The 21337-nt window shown below is 35.3% G+C and overlaps 1 protein-coding gene across 5 annotated transcripts in view; it reads left to right on the forward strand.

Annotated features, from left to right (window-relative positions):
• The window catches only part of ATRNL1 (attractin like 1), a 567608-nt gene that overhangs the window by 337120 nt on the left and 209151 nt on the right, over positions 1 to 21337 (forward strand). The gene's annotated exons all lie outside the window — the stretch shown is intronic.

Here is a 21337-nt window from a genome sequence, read left to right on the forward strand (position 1 = left end):
CCACCAAAAATTCATTAATATTGTATCATTAATTCCTCTCCCAATTTCTCCCTTTTCAAGATTTAATCTTTTATTATGTTTTCCTTAAAATAAAATTCTGCTCAAGTGTGATCTTCCATGACTACCAATTATTTCCTGTTACACTTCCACACTTTGTTGTATGGGCACAATATCAGAGGAATACAATTATGATCTTTATACCTGATAGAATTAATTAAAAATTTAATTTCCAAATAGTCTTTAAATTACCATCTCTACACGTATTATAATTCTAACATCATGGAAAGTATTAAATAGAGTATTTTCAGAATAAATAATAGATAATTCTAAAAAACTAGCAAAATATATCTAATATGTATTTTTCAGAGTTGATTTTTAGATACATTTCTATGGGTGTGCAATTGAATAGCAGTAAAGCGTGATTAGTATCATGCCTAGATCTATTCCAAAATGTCTATGTTTCACTGTAGCTCAGCATGCATAGTGCAGGCCTTCTAGAGCAACCACATTGCCCTTTTTCTCTCTTACAGTGAGTGTTGATAAAGTACTCAATTATTATTTCTTTCTGCAAAGAAAAAAAGGTATTGAGGGCACTAAAGTTGCTTATACTTGGACTACACCTCACTAAGGTCAAAGCTTAATAATTTCAAATGCAAAGGGAATGCAATAACCAGTGCAACTGGATGTATATACATATACTTGTACGTACATATGTATGTGTGCTTATTTCCTGAGAAACCCATGAATACAAAGTATACAGTAGAACTTTGGGCTAAAAAAAATGTCTTTAGAAGAAAGCTTAGGTATATAACACATTCTACAAAACTTAAGATTAGTTATTCTTTCTCAAGTATATAATGATAAAATGATTATCCTTTCTGGAGCTATGGTTTTTGTTGCTCCTACAGTTCACATAAAATAGTTGAGAGTTAATGTGAGCTAAAGAAATGAAACTCATTACAGTTATTTTCAACAGATAGATAATTAATAATTAACACATAACCTTTGGCTTTCCTTTCATCTTCAAGTATTGACAGAAGTCACATAAAATCATACTATGTGTGGAAAGAATGCTTTGAAATGCAAAATTTAATTAAAATTAATGTAATGTTATTTTGGGACAGTTGTGTAGTTGCAAAAGTACTATAGGGAATATGAATATTTGAACAGATTTTTTTTATTTTTATCCATCCTGTTCTTTATACACAAGTCATTTCTGGAAAACAGTGTGGTATTTTGGATGGAATTTATTGGATTCAGTGTACCATTACAGGCAGTTAAATTATAACATCAGTAAATTACTCTAGACTGTTTTACCAATTGATCGAAACACATGTAATTAATAAAAATGAAACCACAATAAACCTTGTAGCTTGAGCTTTTTCAGCTTTCCTATGGTCCTCATAAATTTTGAAAATCCTAATTAATTAGGGCTTATCAATTATCAAATAGCTGCAGTTTCTTAGTCTTTTATATATGTGCAGCCACAGTTCGAAATGCAACTGTGGAGGAGACAGGCAGGGAATAGCATGTCCCAGGAACTAGAAACTTGGGTTTGAAAGACTGTTATTTGCCTACTGGGGTGCATTAGCAAATTGGTTCACCGCTTTGGCCATGAGTTTCCCCATCTGTAGAATTGCATCAGTTATATAGGTCGTCTTTATGTGCTTTTAATTAAAGATGCTGTTGGGTGAGGAGGACTCTTTTGCTTTCTTCTCCAATAATCATGCTTGTCCTTAGACAACTTATTTAGGCAACTGTCTGTTTAGCAGGAAAAGTGAGTGAAATAGACACTGAATTGTTTTCTTAATTATTGTCTAGGTGCATTGCCACTAACTAGATATACAGAAAGTTGTGAAACGCAGTCCATTATTTTAATATATTATACTTAACAGATATTTCAGTATTTGATAAAATACTTTATGAAAGAATGAAGCCTTTTGTATGTGTTTAATTTTCATCTTAATTAAAACCAATCACCCATTTCTCAGATTGTTATGCTTTCTGACTACACACAAGGCTGATTGTGCACTGTTCTTTACCTCCCATAATCATCTATACCTTCGCAAAGTTAAGGAAAAATATTTCCAGAAGATAGTGGGAGCATGTTACAAAAACACTGTACAAAGGTGTGTAACCCAGAGAGTCCAAAATGGTATTGAATCAGCATTTTGTGAGATTAATCCTAATGAGCGTTCTGTAATCTATATATGTAATCTAAAAGAATTGTATTTTAGTCAAACTAAAGGAATGGCTGAAAATATGAAGATAACTGAATGAAGTAGTGTGAACATGATATATACAGGAGAGAGACTGGTGATCCTTCTAGCTTTCAATGATGTGAATTATGTTAAATTAGCTATAGTTTATTTTCAAATGCATTATTACTATACTTGCAGCTAAAAATGATGCCCAGAATTTTGTTGGAGCTTGATTCTTTTACCTGGCATCTGTAGGACTGGTATTTTTTTCAGATGTCTTAATGTGTACAGCTGCTTAATGTATACAATTCTGAATCTTGATGAATGCAAGTATCTGACAGTCTTCATTTTGACTTAATGGTTTAGCAGGATCCATTAGTAATATTCCTGAACTTGTCCTCTTTCCTGTTCACATGGAAAGCAGGTCCAAATTGTTAATGTTATTAATGATTAAATCAACCATGCATGAAAAGTCCAAGTTTCACCTCTGGTTAGAGCATCAGGTGCTGTGAGCTAATGCAAAGGCCCTGGAAAGCAATGAACATAAACAACTTCTGTGGAAAGGGAGAAAAGGAGGAGCCAGAGAGTTATGGTCAGTAAATTCACAAGAAACATCCTTGAACAAAAAATAATCTGTTTGTATGCACCTTTAAAAAAAGGAAGATTAAAAGGCTAGATGGATTTTCAGGAATCCAATCCTATGAAAAGAATATGCTTTTCTTCTAAGATAGGGTAATAGTCCTTTTGAATGCAGGGGAAAGCATTTGATGTTTATACAGCTTGGCATTATGAAGGCTTTTAACAGTCTACCACTTGATACTCCCATAAGCTAGGTAAGAAAGCATTGTTATGATTAAATAGCTGTAGAATAGGTGTAAAATTGATCAGAAAAACATACTTAGATGTTCATTGTTGTTGGATAGAGGCATTAACTACTGGTTCTGCAAGGATTTATCATAACTCTAGTACTTTTCAGTGTTCTTATTAATGGCCTGAATTATAAAATTTGAGAGTATATTTATTAAATTTGCAGATACAGAAGCTGGGCTGCAAGTGTGCGTAGGCAGGATTAGAGTTTAAAATAATCTTTACAAATTGGAGAAAATGTGTGTTTTGCTGCATGCAAGCTTCTTTACCTGGTAGAAATAATATTCTTCACAGGAACAGCATAAGGAAAACTGAGTGCATTACCATTCTTCAGAGTTAATCAGTGGCTTAGAAAGGTTCACAAGCTGAACGTGAGTTCAGCATTACCTAGTTACAAAAAAGGAATATATTACTGGGCAAGAGTAGTATCTCTAAGGTATCTAATTCCTTTGCTCTACTGACCATTAGTATGGCCTTAACTGGAGCACTTTATCCAGTTTGGAAGCTCCACTTCGAAAAGGGTACAGAGCATCTGGAAAAGTTCAGAGGAGAGCAACTGAAAAATATGGCTGTATATAGTTGTATAGCGTAGAAAAAGAACACAGAGATGCGGTTAACAGTCACTGGAAGCTAGGGGATGAAGCAATACATGTACCATATCTGTAGAAGAAAGGTCAAAAAGAGAGGTGTTTTTGTTGCAGCAAGGAGTATTCAGGTGACACTGGAAAAAAAAACCATAATAATGAAAAAGATAGTGAAGCATTTGGAGATTCTGGAGACTCTGTCTGGGAAGCCTTTCAGAATAAGGTGGACAAATATAGGAAAGGAATTATAAAGACATAGATATGTCTTTGGATGGAGGATGTACTTAGATGGTCTCCTAAGGTGTCTTTTAACAAATAATCTTAAGATTTAAAGTAAACAAGCACTTCATGTTGAAGTCAGCTAAAGGAATTTTGCACATAGCAGTGGTATTTTTATTTAGTGCATCTACTATGAGGTGATGTGAAATTTTAGCAGTATATAGCTGATTTTATAAATCACATTCACCTTTCAAGTCAAGTAATCTCTAGTTCATGAGCCTTCTTTTTTTTAACTCAGCATGACTAAACATCTTCTCCCAGGTCCATGTGTTCTGTTCTCACAGAACAACTGTGAAATGTTGAAGGCGCTGGCAAGTGCTGTAATGGTACCTGCACTTCCTCATTAAACACCATTTTAAAATCTGCATGAATTTGATGTTTATACTTACATTGCAAAATTGTGTCCCAAGTGATGATAAAGGCAAGTAATTAGTCAGAAGTTCAGTTGTTTTTCCACTGAAGAGACTTTTAAGTGGCAGTGTTATAACTAAATGCTTTCTTCTTTATAAATCTCTCATGCATAAATGCAGCCTTTGATGTTATTGATGTCACATATCATGGTTAGAACCTTCAAAATCTCAGATATTAGAAAATTAGGGTCAAAACTAGTCCATCAGATTTTATACCTTTAGGTTTATATCTATCATGTCCATCCAATTGAGTGATGTGAGCCACCTGGTGGATTTTTTTTTTTCATTTTAACTACTATTTGTATTTTTGGGTTTCATGATTTGAGCTGTATTATGATTCTCTGTCTGACAGACCTAGCATACTGCAGTTTTACTGACTTTTGTGTTTGAGTGCCAAGCAAGGTTAGGCAGCTTATTTGGGATACAATTGAAAACCCTGTATAGATCAGAAATTGAGCATTTTTTTTTTCTGGAATACTTATTTTTGCAATTATTCTGGTTTTCCTCCAGCTGAACCAGTTTCACCATTCTTAAAATACATGTACATGTTTTTTTATAACAGCACTGTTTAGGATGCACAGAATTCTTATCAAAGGTAGAAAAAGAAAGCATCTTTGTGAGTCATTATTTTTGCATTCCTGTATCCTACAACAGATGATTTCTCTGTCCTGCAGGTGAAGATTATATTATATTTCCACTACTTCAGAATGGCTAGTTGTTTGCTAACATGGAGCTAACATAAATAAAGCATACTTCCTTCCTTTATATAATTAATTATTTACATATAACCTTTGACTTTTCTTTTATCTTGAATCATTAATATAAACTACATAAAATCAGACTACGTGTGGAAAATGCAAAATCTAATTAAAATGAACATAGTATTATCTTAGGACATTTCCGCTGTTGAATTATGGTGTTTGGGGCATCATCACTATTTGAACATGCTATTATTTTTTTCTGTGTTGTTTGTGCCTGAAAAGTGGGTGAGTGTTTTGGATAGAAAGTCTGGATCAAGCACAGTGACAAGAGAGCTAGATTATAGCCTTATTAAATTAAACTTTCAGTTGTTTTATCAATTGAAAAGCATGTAATTAACAAATGAATACAGTGCTTATTGTTTGATTCTTATTTTGTTTTTCATTTATCTGCTTACAAAGCTGTTATTAATTGGAAATAATATTAGGGCATAGGAGCTATTGCTAAGATCCTTTCTGACAAAGATATTTATCTACAAACTGAAAATCTCACTTTTAGTTGAAAGTCAGCCAGTTTCATTGAGATTAAACTTTTTTGATGGAAGAGGCAAATATGTATATATTTCAAACATAAAGAAATAAGTTGTTTTAGCTAGATTGCTATCAAACCAGGATATAAAGAAATATAGTCTAGCTTACTAGCAGTAAATAGGTTTTTCCAGTAGCTGATAAAGTCAAAAATTCACTGTCAACCAGTGTAAAGTTCTCATTCATAGGTAAGACTTAAGCAGAAGTGTTTATATCCCTCTCTTTTGCTAGTGATTTTGAAAAGTTTCCACTGTCTTTAAAGGATCATTCTCTAATCCAGATATTTTACAGGATGCTATTTCTGCTACCAGTTTGAGTATTAGCTTTACTTTTTCATTTCATGCCAATTCTTAACCTCTGTAAGTGCCTTTTTACAACTCAAGCCTGCAGCTCTTCTGCATCCAGTACAGATATCCATAGTTCATGGGATTCCTCACTCCAGGAGTCCATTGCGTAGTCTGGGAGGGAATGATTGTTTGTTTTAATTTCTTTTTTTAACTCCTTTCTTCTCTCCTTTGCCATTTTTGGGCATGGACTGTGGGATATATCTGTCTGAAAATATGATCTTTGCTTTTCTTCCCAAAACAAAAAGATGTCTCAGGCAACCAGTTGTTCTGCAGCACTTCCACACTATTTTGCTCAATGTCCTCCAAATGAGAAAGCTGTGCAAGTGTTCAAAAGATAGTTCTCTCATCAGAGAACTTCAGCTCCTTGTAGGCTCAGCCCCTCAGTGAGACTTGAGCCTCTGTTAGCAGTTTGGGTTGCAGGTTCACTAGAGAAGCAGTATCTACTGGACTGCTATACACCAGTGGAAAAGCCTGCTTGAAGCTGCAGTCCATCAAAGGTATGTTAGTGGAGCTTGTAAGAAATCAGTCCCATTGTATACATTTCATATGAAAAGCATTGATTTCATTCACACATTTGTTCCTGTATGAGAACTCATTCCTATTTTACTCAGTGCAATTCTTTCCCTTGAGTCCATGTTAAATGCTAGCTTTATCTCCTGATCAGTGTCCTCTCATTACTGTCATAACATAGATGGAATAATATAGATAGAATAAAGATTTTCAAACTATAGGTAAACAATTTTCTAAATAAAATATTCGTTATTGCCAGATAGTACTGGTCTTATGGGTATAATACAGTGAACAGAAGGTATATTGTCTTTCCATGGTTTGTCATATGAATGTGGCACAAGTCAGCAATGAGCAAATTACGAATATACAGGCGTAACTCCACCTACATTTATTGCTTTTCTTCCTGGAGACAGACTAAAGCTTTGAACAGATAAAACTGCTAGAAGGGAAACGGTATAGATGCTATTAACTCCTATAGAAGCTATTAACAGGTTTTCTATTGACTTTAGTGTGATTAAAGTTTTACTCATTAAAATTGTTTGGGTTGCGCTATTCTACATAGTGTTATAGCCCTGTCACAGTATTGTGTGTAAGCCTTTTAGCCTATAAAGAAAGCTGAGATACAGAAGTGCTGCAATATGGTGAAATGTGCATTGTGAATTACATGTTGTAGCTGTTCTGTACCTAGCTCTGATATGCTTTCCACCAGCTGGGTGTGGTTGCCTTGAAGAATCCAATACAGCTTGTAGTTCACACCTTTCACTATCACTAGTTTTATTTTAAACAGGGGAGAAAACACTCTGAAAATAAAATTCTGGTTGGGGGGAAGCTATTTTTATGGTCTTTTGTTTAAGATTGACTTGAATTTTCACACCTCAATGTGCCATAAAATCAGCTTTTGATCTTCATACATTCTTAAAATAATTAATCTAGTTATTCAGTGGACAAAAGAAAAACATAAGAAAGTAAAATAGTTTATGAAAGACAATGAGTCAAATGATAATTTGTTTTTCTAGTCTGATTAAATTAGAATTATGTTTTGGCTCAGAAAAATGTTCTATAATCCCCCCACTCCCCATGTAATAGTTTCTCAAATGCTATTTGTGTGCTTTTGATATTCATGGGCAAATTTCTGACTTTCTGGAGAGTTTCATTTCCCTTTTAGCTATCGAGCATATTTAATATGGCTCACTAATGTAGAGTTTCTTCTCCAAGATAAATGTTTGGTGAATCCCAAGTGAAGGTGCCTTTGATGTTGAATGGCTGGCACTTGTGATAACAATGAAGTAACTCGTGAAAATTGAGGTACATATAATCATGTCTTGCAGCAGTTTATTGTTATTTGTGTGTGAGACCATACTTAGTAGAAGTCTCTGAGCAGATTGTGTAGCTATGTCTATTTGGACACATAGTGGCTAGATAAGGAAAAAACACGTCTTCCTGGTATCTTAGGGAATTATGAGCATACTTTTTTCAAATTGGAAACTCATCATTAAAGGAGAGGCATTCTGTTTGGATTTCATTCTGTAATTTAATGGAAAAACACTTAAAAGTAGTAATAAGAAATTACACATTTATTTTTCTTGCAGGATATTGGTATCAAATGTCATTGTCTGAAAGTAAAAAGTTGTGTTGCTGCCTTAATACTCATGCCTAAATTTAGAGAATTAATTCTATTGCCTATGTGTGAAGAAAGGGATGGGCTTTACCAGAACATGTGTAACTGTTGGAACAGACAGACAACTTCTGGCACATACAAATTCTTCTGAAACAGAAACAGCAACGTTAAAGGTGAAAGAGGCTGAAGATGGTTGTTCTGAGTTTAGTTTGATTAATCAGTTAGACATTGAAGGGAAAAGATTGGAGGTACCTGTGGAACAGAGGAGGATGTTAGGAGAATGGAGGGCAATAAGTTAATTAACCTCTTCAGGTCTGGTGATTTTTGCTCATCGGGCATGGAGGAGCTGTCAGAAAATAAGGTGCAGGCAAAATTTTGATGTGCCCTGAACCCAGCAGCCATACTTAGTGGAATAGATTTATGATTTTTTATTCCTTGGTTCATTTCTCAAGACATTTTGTAGTGGTCTCCCTTGACAGTCAGTATCAATGAGGCACAGAGAGATTGGTGTTTCATGGAAAGTGCTCTGTAACTGCTTAACTGGTGCTTTTGTCCTGTATCTATATATGAACTTAATTTACGTACATAGTGGTTAACGGGTTTACCTGTATCATTTCCATGAAAGCGATCGAGATGTTGGATGAAGGATGTTATAGTCTTACACACACATTTGTAGGTTCAGTATACTGTGTGGGAGACGTACTGTGGCGATTGCGGTGCTCCACCCAGCGGGCAGAGCTGGGTGCTGGTGTGACAGGAGCCATGGACAGTCCCAGACAAGGCAAGCGATGAACCAGGCCCAGGAGCCTTCCAGGGAGTCCAGAGAGGAGCAAAACGGGACGGCACCAGAGACAGAACTGGAGATGAGGCATACAGCATGGGTCCAAAACACTCCAGGAGTAAACCAGGCCAGGGTAATTAAGGCCTATTAGTGCCCTTAGGGCCCTTACACTTGCCTGAAGGTTGTTGCTTTGATTTCAGACCAGAAGAAGAGTATGAGTTTTCAATTATATCAAAAATAATGTTACCTCTCTCTAGAAATCTTGCTTTGTTTGCATCATCATGCTATAACAGTGCTTTTCATGTTTAACTGTAATTCAGTTGCACCTAATATTTCGTTATTCAAGTATATGCATGCTTGTTCCATCTGCCATTTATTCAGAGAGCTTCCAGAAGAAAACATTAGCTATGGAAAAACTTTTTCATGAGAAGCCTCTCCAAATAAGTGGCAAGCTTTTCGGGTATCCTCATTTTCTTACACTATCAGTCCCTGCCAGAAAGCATGCTAACAGCTTGTAATGAGCATATTAATCTGCCTTTTATCTTTTCTCTCTTGTCCTCCTGATTGTGATTGAGTGTCTGTTATGTCTTTTTCCCGTATTCTCTTCCCCCCTCATGTCATATACATCAGTTTCTCTTTTCTGTTGTTCATTGTTATTTTTCGTTGGTTCTATTTTGCTAGTACTTGAATATGTTCTTATGAAACACATCTCAGCTGCATTGTGTTTTTGTTAAAATTGGCGCTTCAAAAAGGTTAGGTTTCTGCCTTGTGGCTTTTGTACTTGAACTCAATTGTCAAAATGATTTCTCTAGATTGATGACTCCTTAGAGCAAGCATTGCTTTTGCCCAAGTGCACTGTTGGTACATAATAATCATTAAAGACTGAACTACCTCTTGACTGTGAAAATCACCATACAAAAGGTTTAAGAAGACAGAAGGGACAGTGCAAGGGAGTGTAACAAAGGATATAGGATGCAGCAGTGAGATAGTATTGTCTTGTGACAGGAATGCACTTGCCCCACTGCCCAGGGCCAATGCAGGAAGGGAAATGGGAGGCTGAGGGCTCTTAGCCTCTCTCTAAATTTAGACATGAGCATCTAGGGCTCTTCTCATCTGCAGGGCTGCCTAACAGTGATCAACCTAAGTGTTCAGTACAGCCACGAAGGATGGTACTTCTCAGTTTCGTTTCCACTAAGCAGGCCATGATTTATCATCCAGTCAAAGTCTGGACATGAAAGGAAATACAAAGAAGTTTCAGTAGGAAGAGATTTGTAGAGTAATGCCCACAATAGTATTTTATAACAGGGATATGAATGGTTAAAAGCATATACTATCAAAAAGATTGCAAGATATCAATAAAGCACAAACATCATAAGGTATCTTTCAGTGCATCTGTAAAGGATTATACCTTTAATTCTCCAGAAATATTTCATTTGTTGGAATAGCTGTCTGAAATAAAAGGAACAACTGTTCAGATCCCAGATGGTTATTTACATTTGACATTTTTTTAATTTAAAAATATCTACAAGCAGGATTTTATTAATGCTTTTAATTTAAAAAGTTGTCTCCTCATTATTGGTATATACAGCAGAATGAGAAGCAATGCAGAAGTTGAAAAAGCAATCTGTAATTTATGACTTAAATAAGAAAAAAACAGTTGCAATCTATTAACCTGAATTTCAGACACAGACAGCAAGTTAAGATTATTTCTTTCAAGCCAATACATTTTTTGGTGGAGTATGGGTGAATGAGGAAGGATAGGAAAAAAAAGCTCCAAAGGCATAGGCTGAGGGGCTGCAAAAATACCCATAAATAATGTTTAGACTTTTAGTTTGTGCCCTTGTGGTAAACACTCATGAAAGAGTTCAGCTCTTTGGGATATTAGTTGACTGTGTCACATGAGAAGGTAAATAAAGGACTAAAACATTCACTCTCTTTCACCCTCACCCTCAGAGCTTTTTCTGTTCTATACTCTCATTTATTTTACTTGGAAAAGAGTATTAAGATTCAATAGCAGGTTGAATTCTGAATTCAGTATCAAGGTTGATTCCATTTCACTGCACATTATGTCCAATATATGTTCAACAGCTTGGGAGAGAGTCAGTTCCCTTTTCATATTAGATTTTAAAGTTGCCATTTGCTACTTTAACTTTATTAATAGTTTTCCTTTTTGTGTGTGTTCTTATCCATTTTTTAATGTAATTTGGGAGTACAGGTATGACCCACAACTTTATAGCAGGGGAGTAAGTTCTGTTGCAGATTATGCACCTATAGAATAACAATTACATTTATCAATATATGTAAAAAAAAATTTTGAGTATTCTTCTTAATTAAATAATTTTATTTTACAACTATAACCATACATGCCATATGTATTTTATGTAATTGACATGAATCCCTGTCATTTATATTTCAAATTTAGTTGTAGATTACACCAAGAAAACAGGCAATAATGCTCATTGGTCTTGCTTTATTATTTTTTTTTTATTGTTGTCTTTGATTGAGAAGTTTTATCTAGTGATGCAGAGATTTTGAATCATTCCACAGTGCACCATGCAGACTTCCTCTTGTTGTTTTATTACATAGCATTTTAAAAAGTGCAAATGAAAGTTACCTGTGCAGCAGGCATTTTAAAACCTTGGGCAATATTTCATGCTGTTCTGTATTACTTTTGGCATGTGTTTCTTCTAATTTTAAACCTTTGGAATGAAATCTGTGCCTATTTGTCACATATTTCGCAACTTTCAGATATTTTGAGGTACTTAACATTTTACATTTAGCACTAATTGACATTTTTCATTTAGTATAGAGGAATAGGCTTAGTCTTGCCAGATAATGTTTTGTGGTTTGTCTCTTAACAGTGAATAGTTTTGGCTGCATAGTCTTGAAGCCTTGAAATCTTGGCATCACTGAAGCCTAACGACATGTTTATCCTTCAAACGGGATGTATCAAAGGCAGCAGAGAGACAATTTAGCCATCGTCCCCAGACAATTTGCTTTGTAATCAGTGTTCATGTCCCTTTACTTGCTTAATTCCTTTTCTCAATTGCCCACAATTGTACCAACTGAGTTCCCTGTAGCAGAGAATTGTGTGTCATACTCTTAGTCCAGAATTAAATAAAATCAACTTGAAAGGCCCATGACTTCATGAGATTTGGATTCTCCGCCAATATCAGGGCCAATGTCCTCACCACCTATCACGTCAACACCAGACATACTTAAGATAGCAACATTACAAAAACAGTACACTGACATCATTAAAGATGATCACATTATTCATTGTTAGGCAGGGCAATAGCTGTTTTAGTACTCTTCATACCTTTAGTGTAGCTCAATAAAATGTCATCATCTAAATTTCATAGAATGTACCTTAATAAGAGGTGTGTGAATAAGAACAATTCTGTGCAGCAGATGAGCACTGATATACAAAAAGCTCTTAGGTTTTTAGTTTTCGGGGAGAGGGTTGTTTATTTCAGGTGATTAGAAAGGCAAAAACGTTTTATGCCCTTGCTGCAAAGTTAACAAAGCATTATATTGCCACCTGGCCATCTGTTGCGATAAAATGGTTGTTATTTTCAATGATGTTGCTTTGATTCTTTTTTCAAACTTTTGATTCATGTATCATGTATTACACAAAGCGGTATTTTCTCCAGTGTAGGTTAGTTGAAAACTTGCTGATTGTTTGTGCATAGCTAAATACACACCATTCACTATTTGCTCACATAAGGTGACAATTACATTTTATACATACTTTGAATTCTTTTAGAGGTGCCTACCGTTTTTTCTCAATGTTATGTAAGGTAAACCTAAGCGCTTACATTTTCTAGGAATCAGATTATGTAGGCTCCCAGCCAAGATGCCTTGCCATTTCTGTCATGCTCACACACGTACACTCTAACCTTTCCTGTGTCGCTCCCTAACTGGCATATCCTAATGTGGTTGTCTCTGTGTTGATGTTGTTCTATTACTGACTGTAGCATATACTCAGGTAAACTTAATTGCACCAGAATGATTCTGCAATTTATTTATTTTTCATTAGCAATGTTGTAAACATAAGGAATTGCCATGTATATATATATATATACACACACACACACAAATATACATAAGGTGGGAGAGAGAGTGTATTTAATGCATTTCAAGACAGAACAATTTGTAGTACCTATTGTTCTTGGAGATAGGTACACAGTATATCAGTTTATCCTTGAAGATAATTCTATTGTCTCAGGTAGAGAAAAACTGAGGATTAATGTATCACTGTAAATCTATACATCCTATGCTATTTTCTATAGTGGTGATGATCAAAAACACGCTTTAAATATCCAAAAAGAATGAAAAACTAGGTTATGACTGTCAAAATTCTGGAAGCAAACCCAATGTTTCCTCTTATTACCCACTAAGAGGAAATACCGCAAATGGTCAATGCAAGAATTATACTCGCTTTATTCCTGGATCTGAACTCCTTTGTTTTTGAGGATTATACGAAGTGAACATATGTGGAATATTGCTACCAGCTTGCATTGTTTGATAAATCCAGACAGGCAGAAGAGTGCTGGTGGCAGAAAGTCTGGTATACTGGTGTTTCTCCTGGGTAACACAAAATCTACCCATTTTGAGCAACAAATGCCAGCGAGATTATGACACAAGTTCTTGAATCAATATATTTCATATTTGTTAAATATCACATAATAATACTGTATGTATTTGGCAATAAATTAAATGCTTCCATTCTGTGATTTCCATAGATCTTCAGCAGTATGTACATGTAGTAGAGCTACAAACAGAGAGATGTCCATTCAAAACAGAGCCAAAAAGATGGCCTTTTTTCCCAAAACTGATTTGTTCTGAGTGGCTTTTATACGCTGGTAGACTGTTCCAGCTATTTCGTAGCTTCCTGCAGCACAGCAGTGGTAAGGGCCAGGGTCTGTCAGTTGACACCTTTGCTGTTCACAATACGTGAGCTGGTATTATTAAGCAGGCTGTCAGTGCCGGTCTCAAACTTTGTGGGTTTTCCTGTCACTCTGACTGACCAGCACTGGAATATCACTCATAAACCATGAGAGGAACTATGACTACCTTAAAGGAATATTGTCTAACGTGTGACTTCAGAGAACATATGAATTTTTGCCTGAGGAAATAGAGACTATGTGATCTTTCTCTCCCTCTCTGTACCCTCCAAAATTTGAAATCAGTTGGCTGGTGTCACCTTTACTGGAAAAAAAAGGGTGAAATCTCAAAGACAGTTAACTTCTACAACATCAGGAAAATCCATAGCTGGATAGAGGACAGAGACCCATCCTAGTACTCTCAGTGAGGGAAAGACCAGCACACCTACACATGTTCTCTTTGTCAATAACCACCAAGCCAGTCTGCGCATAGACACTGCCCAAGTAATAACCGGTGCCTAATCACAGACTGACAAAAAGACTGCTAGGGAGCTTGCTATCCTTATGGGTAAAGGAAGAGGAAGATATAGAGGACAAAAGACAAATCCAAAGAAAAGAAAGTTTCATTAGCTCTGCTTTAATATAATTCTTATGTTATACTTTTTCTTCTCTGTCTAGGTTGCAGGATGTTTTTCATATAGGATGTGGTTTGAATGTTGAAATGGCAGGTTTCTCTAAGGAGAAATTATGTGGCTTGTGGTTTTGATAAAAATTCCCGAAGAGAAATAACAGCCCTTTTTAGAGATTTTTAGTCAAAACCAGCCTTACAGCATACACTGTAATGACTTACGTATTTATGGTTTTCACTTACAATAAGTAGAGAGGATTTAGAATGTAGCATCATCTTTTGCATTTTAATTGGGGTATTTTCTATTAATATAAACCAAAATTCTTCATCCACTTTTAATGGCAGATGATGGTTTAATATACTAAACTCACCATTTCATCTCATCATATTGGAGACATTATGATCTAGTTTACTTTGGGACTTCAAATGCAGTGAATTGGTCTTAGCCTGCATTTCCTTGGTGGTCTCGGTAGTCTTTTGCTGAAAGGCATTGTCAGCATCAAAGTCATTACAGATGGTCTAACTTGCTGCTGTGATTTCCTTGCATGTAGCAAAGATCTAGGACATCCTCTTGCTTATTCATCTGAGACCTCCCTTATTCCCCTGAAAGATCAGAGAGAATCTGGAATTAATTCAAACTGCTGAGTAAACTGGCATAATATATTTTGGAAATATTTAAGGTGCTATATAAATTGATCAAGTTCTGTTATCAAAATATGTTTGAGTGCTTTTCATGAATTTCACCTGTTATTTTATAATAGTCATTTGAATTAACAGCTTTGCATTTTTTGTGAAACTGTTTTTCACTAATGGCCTCTAGAATTTTTCTTCCACAAAATATTTTAATGAAAATTCTATAGATATGTTTTCTTTTCTAGCTAAAACGCATTTTAACTTAACCAAGAAAAATTTTGGATGAGGTATCTAAAATGAAACAGAAGACTCATAAATAATATAAGTTTCTGCCATACGAACATTGGAAGTATAAACTTACAAAACATTTAACTTTACCTTCAGGGATAAATGCTTGTGAGGAAGCATCCAGTTTCAACTGAGTTAACTTTTTGTGTCACTACTAAAGTACTATAGGAAAAAGCACAGTATTCAAAATCGTATTAGCAAACACTATTTGCTAAAAAGAAAGTACTGACAACCTTCAGCCCAGAGTAGAGCTGAACATCCAGGTGTGAGTGTACTCTTGCATTTGTTGTTATCTGATGTGTGAGGCTCAGTGTTGCTGACATCTGGAGTATTTCTCAGTGTGTTTGTATAATGTCTTTCTCTCTCTGTTACTGATCATACAGCCATTTGCCACTGCAGTCAGCTTTTCCCAAATATTTGTAGCCTCGAGTTTATTCCTTATTCTCTCCCCTTACACTGTAGTAAATTCATATTTGTGAGGATTTTCCTCAATAAACAATAATTAGAAAAGAATCAAAGGTTCAAGAGCAGAATGAAGAGAACCACTAAATGTAACTGGTGAACATGGAAAATGTGGCTGAAGTTATTCATTTGGATTTAAGGGAAATTAAGTTTGTGTTACTGCTCTCAGATCAGATCTGTAAGATAATAGCCAGAGTGACAGCGGCACTCGCTGACAAGGAAGCTTCATAACTGCCTATGCAGCTAGGGGTAAAGTATAAAGAAGCATGTTTCAGTACAATAGGTGTAGACGGAGAAAGTGTAGACATTCAATAGACAATTCATATATATTGGCTTCTCTCCAGTATGCACTGAGGAATCCTTTCATCACTTCTGTGGACAGGGATTGTCTTTCTTTCCCTTGGGATCAATTTTGTGAGAGATACCTATCTGGCTTTCCATTTGTTTTTTAATTAAAAAAATTGTTTATCATAGTAGAAAATTGTATCACTTTGAATCATTAGTGGGAAATTACATTGTATTAATCTGTTCTTTTAAATATGGTAGGACATAACCATTAACCTGCCTATCCTAATTATCTGTAGCTTAGCATCCATAGTGACCATACAAATGAATGCTTATAACACTTGGTGTGGTATAGATTCAATTTAGAACCTTTCTCATTCCTCACAACTTAGTATAACTGTTAGGAAATGATCCCTGTTCTAACGACTAGGATACTTCATATCTGCAAGTATGCAAAATGACCCAGTTTAATAGATTTTTGCAAAGTTTCAGTTTGTTTCACTATGACTAGTTTTAAGTTTCTCTGAAAACTTAAGGCAGATTTTGCTTATTCAGCTACTTACTTTTTTTCTGCCCCACTGCTGAAATCCCATGGGTCAGATCATCTACAAAAGCCCAGCAGCATAGCTACTGTAATAACAAACACTTGGATTCCCCAGTCAGATTTTATTTTAAGTTACTGTGACACACTCTGCTCTTGAATAAATGTTTTATTTAAAACGTGTAATTTGTACTGAGGTCTTTTATAAGAAAGTCATTGAATAATCATAAGACAAGGCCCTGAACTACCAATAGAAAGGTCAAGAGAACATGGTCAATAATTATGTGATCGTGTTGCGACTTCAGGCAGCAGGCTTTCTACATTGCCACTGTTTATCAGGCTTTTTTATGAGATGGACAGAATTGTAGCTGACACAGCGTGTCTGTTAGATCTCTGTCAGGAAGCTTTAACACAGAAATATATTTCAATAATGCGAAACATAGCACTTAGGGAGTCAAAACACATGAGTTCAGTTTCACCATCGTTGAATTGGAAGTGTGGACTGCAGCAGCCTTAAGAACAGATCTGAATTGCAAAGAGTCTGATTGTTAAATGATTACAATCGTTTACTGCCATAGGCTATAAAAATTAAAAAGGTCTAAGTGCTTCTTTTAGACAGAGATGCAGAGACTAATTTTACATGAATGCATATCCTAACAAGATTAGCTGGCTTATTCAGGCATATGAATTGCGCTTCTGTTCTTTGTGTTGGACAAGCTTGTGTCATGAGAGCCACTCTGAGCTTGTGGTCTCAACCAGGCCTGTACATTCACGCTGTGTTTTCCTTCTGTCTTGGTGGTCTAATGCTGGACTGCTGAGGTTATTTACATATGGACCTTTGGTATTTATGCCCTCAGTTTGAATTCTCAGTTTTCTGTACTTTTATTTCTTTATTTTTAATGTATTTTCTTTTCCTAATGACTCTGTGTAAAATGCAGAATAATGTTGTAGGTTAGTAATATGTGCTAACTAGAGACTGGAAATGATCCATTTTTAACAGCATTTTTGTTGTTTCAGTATATGCTGTATTCTTACAACTTCAGTGGTGCTCTTAAAATAGCCTCTGTTTCTACAGCAGTTATGCAAGGAACAAAGAATTCTTTTCCTGTCATGGAATTAAAGATTAATTTTTTATGTTGGCTAATCTGTTGATGGTGAAACATTGAAAATGACTAGATTACTTTGAATATGAAAAAGCCAATTCTTCTCAAATTTCATGTGCTTCTAAGATCAACACAGTCTGCTTCTTTATGTTTTGTAAAGTAGTTTGGCTGAAAAACCGTTAAAGACATTAATACTTCTGTCATTTTAGATGGATTAAAAATTTTGCAATGTATTATATATTATATTTTTAGGGAGCCAAACAGAATTTTGTTTTGGACAGATTCTTCTTTTTTCCAGAAGACATTTTCATAAAGGTAAGGCTACACTAAAACATTGCAGTACACTACTGACAGGGGTATATTAGTGGTCTATCTGTGCTACTGCAGTTAAGCACATATCATTGTTTCCATTGTGTTTATTTTCAGTTTCTGTAGTTTATATCTCACCTTTAAATTTGAGGCTAATACATGCTATGTATTGTCTTAAAGGAAGTGCAAAATTAGTATGTATAACATAGCTTGAAAACACCCATTCATTTATTTTTAATAATAGTTATTTTTAATAATCCCAAATCAGTAGTTTTAATGGGAACTAGTGTTTTTCAATATCCCTTTGTGTAGTTTTCTGTTCTTACCAGATTGTGTACACTTACTTTCAGTATTATAATTGTAGTAATTAACAGTAGCAGTTGTGGATGCGTACTTCCTGTAGTATCTAGAAGCCAAGCAAGGCTTCACTGAGATAGTTATTTTAGACATTTGTAAAAACAGGCAAATAATTTTCCAAACCACTGATGTTAACCTGCGTGTATGAATGGATGAATGCCCACATGTGCAGTTTTCTACTGTTATAAAACTGCTTGTATGTTAAACTGTGCTGATTTCTCATTTTCCTTCCACATTTTTCAAAAAAATGGCAAATAGTTTGCTTCTATTGTTTAAAATTAAAGCAACTTCAGAAGCAAAGGAAAGACGAATAAAGCCTACTAACCTCAATCTTTATAAAAAAGCTTGTGTCCTAGAAGAAGGTTCTTGTGTTGCATATTCATAATATGCGAATAACTTGATAACAGTTATTCATGATATTTATACTTCATAATATTATATTAATTTTGCATTAGTTTCATCTGATTACATTTAACTGTATTCCTTTCAATAGAATAGGAAACCTTGAATACCTTGGAAACCTCCTCTCTTTTGTAATATTTTTATTATTGCTATTGACTTAGTTCCTCCTTTGTCATTTGGCCAAACTGCGGAAGTTTAAATCTTACATTTTGTGCCTTGAAAGAAATATGAAGGAAGGAAGAAGCTTGCTCGATAGTACAGGAGAAAATATAGAGGCAAACAAATATGGTAAAAAATTATACATGAGTACTGGAAACAGCATAATGAAAAAAGGGAGCACAATGATATTTGAGAGTTGGCATTAAATTCACCTCAGAAAAATTGCTTTAGTTTTGGCCATCAGATACTTCCTTGCATCTAGCCAAATTGATGAAGTGGTCCCTGTGAATCCCTGAATGGACAGATTAATGATGAGTGATGCAAAGCACTTTACGCTGTTTGACATATATTCCTATTTTACGGGAACATAGTTTAACATGACATTGAACATCTTTTTCTGGATCTAAATAGAAAAAATTTTATACTCATCAACTCTTTTGAGGAGGTAGTTCTCAGCTAGTAACTTCCGCAGTGTAACCCTCCCTATCAATTTGATCGCCAACAGCCAAGAAGTTGACTGGTTTATTAGTTGCATGGTGAGGTATTCTATGGTAGCTGTCATGTTCAGCAACTCATGAAGCATGAAAAGAAGCAAATTGCAGATAGAGATTTCTCAGGGACACCTACTGACTGGCAGCTCATCTGAGAACAGCCTTAGAGACTGACACTTGGAGCATCCCATCTTATTGCAGCCTCTCTCATAGGTCCAAGAAGAGGCCTTTTGCCTTTTGGTCTGTACAGATTATAACCAGCACCGGCATGCTAGAGTATGGCACAGTGTGGCCCATGTTGTTGCTGTTCGATGCACCTGATGGTCAAAGCCTGGGACGTTTACAATGAATGAAGAGGAACAAGAACAGAAATACCATCTCTAGTAGGCATTAGGATTATTTTTCTTACCCTCAAACTGTGTGCGTACTTGTACCCTACCTTCATCCTCACCCACTTTGGATTTTCCAAAAATTAAAAAAAAGAAGAATATTCTGCTTTATTTGGAGATGACAGTAAATAAGTTATCATGAAAGCTGAAGATCAGAGAGCTACAGCAAGAGACACATTTTATTAGTTTAGGTGTCACCCCCATGCTGACTTAGATCTACTGGTTTGAGACTGATTTGTTTTCCTTTCACAAAGCTGCAGTGTACAATACATGTCTTGCATGATAAAATATATCTCTGAATCTTTTGCCAGGCTTAAACAAATGCCCTATTATGACTTTTTAAAGAAAATAAAAATTTTGTTGCCTTATGTTGCCTATTGTGACAAGTTTAGATAATCATCTGAAAGCCAGATAATTTTCAACAAGTAAATATGTTAAATGGGTACAAAAGGATGTAGACTTTCATGAAAGAAATATTTAATAGCGAAGAGGGTCTGTTAAGGAGTGGTATCCAACTATGTGGAAATAATTTGTTTAGCAAGACAATAGCATTTGCTAATTAGCTGCCGTAAATATTCCATTTACGTTTAGTTGTCTGTTTACTTGCTTAGTAACATAAAGGCAACCACATTCAAAGTTTTGAATAACCAGCTGGCTGCTTTTCAAATATGCAGGCTTTGAAATTGATTTGAAACTCCTTTGTGCAGTAAAACAAATGTAAATTGTTGATGTACTGATGACACTGCACATGCTGCATTTCTGTGAAAGAGCAGAATCAATTATTTTTCCTTCCACAAAATGAATCACCAAGATGTAAACCTAAGCAGGATCTTTTCTGGCTTGAGTAGAAACATTAGATTAGTCAGTGTTTTTCCAGCAGTGACATTTATGATTCAGATTTTCTGTGAGCTGATTCATCTTGTTTCTCAAATATTAAATTATTTCAACAATTTACTGATAGATTTCTAATTCATGTAATTAATGTAGAACACAGTTATCTTAAAGTGTATTGCTTGTATTGATGTGCTTCAGTGGATGAAGAACTGTTGTGGTTTTGAAAGCTTGAATACATATGTGTGCATACTCAGGTGGCTCAGACTAGGAAGCGTAATGGTGAGTATGCACCATCCTATGTGGCCACCTAAGACATATCATTAGCTGTAAGAAAGAATCTGTCAGCATGAGTTAGTCAGTGGTTCATTGAACCATTGGACTATTTTTTTTTAACCTACTGTTTTTCTGGGTTTGACACTATAACTTCCTAATAAAAATAGGAAAATGAGAGTGAAATCCACCTTTGTGCAGAATAGTGTTATAGCCTTACCTGTGCCACTTTTCTTCTCAAAGCCTGTGCAAGCTGTCTTTGGTATGCTAACCTTAGATGTATTAATCAAAGTTTTCAAACAGTAGAGCTGTTGCCTCCTGATGCTCATTAAGGATAGCTACCAAAATGCTTTTCTAAATGCCGTCTAGTTATTTCAGCCCATGTCATTTCCATATTGCTGAGCAACCTAGTTGTTA

Source organism: Dromaius novaehollandiae, chromosome 6 (assembly GCF_036370855.1).
Source record: "Dromaius novaehollandiae isolate bDroNov1 chromosome 6, bDroNov1.hap1, whole genome shotgun sequence".
Taxonomy (NCBI): domain Eukaryota; kingdom Metazoa; phylum Chordata; class Aves; order Casuariiformes; family Dromaiidae; genus Dromaius; species Dromaius novaehollandiae.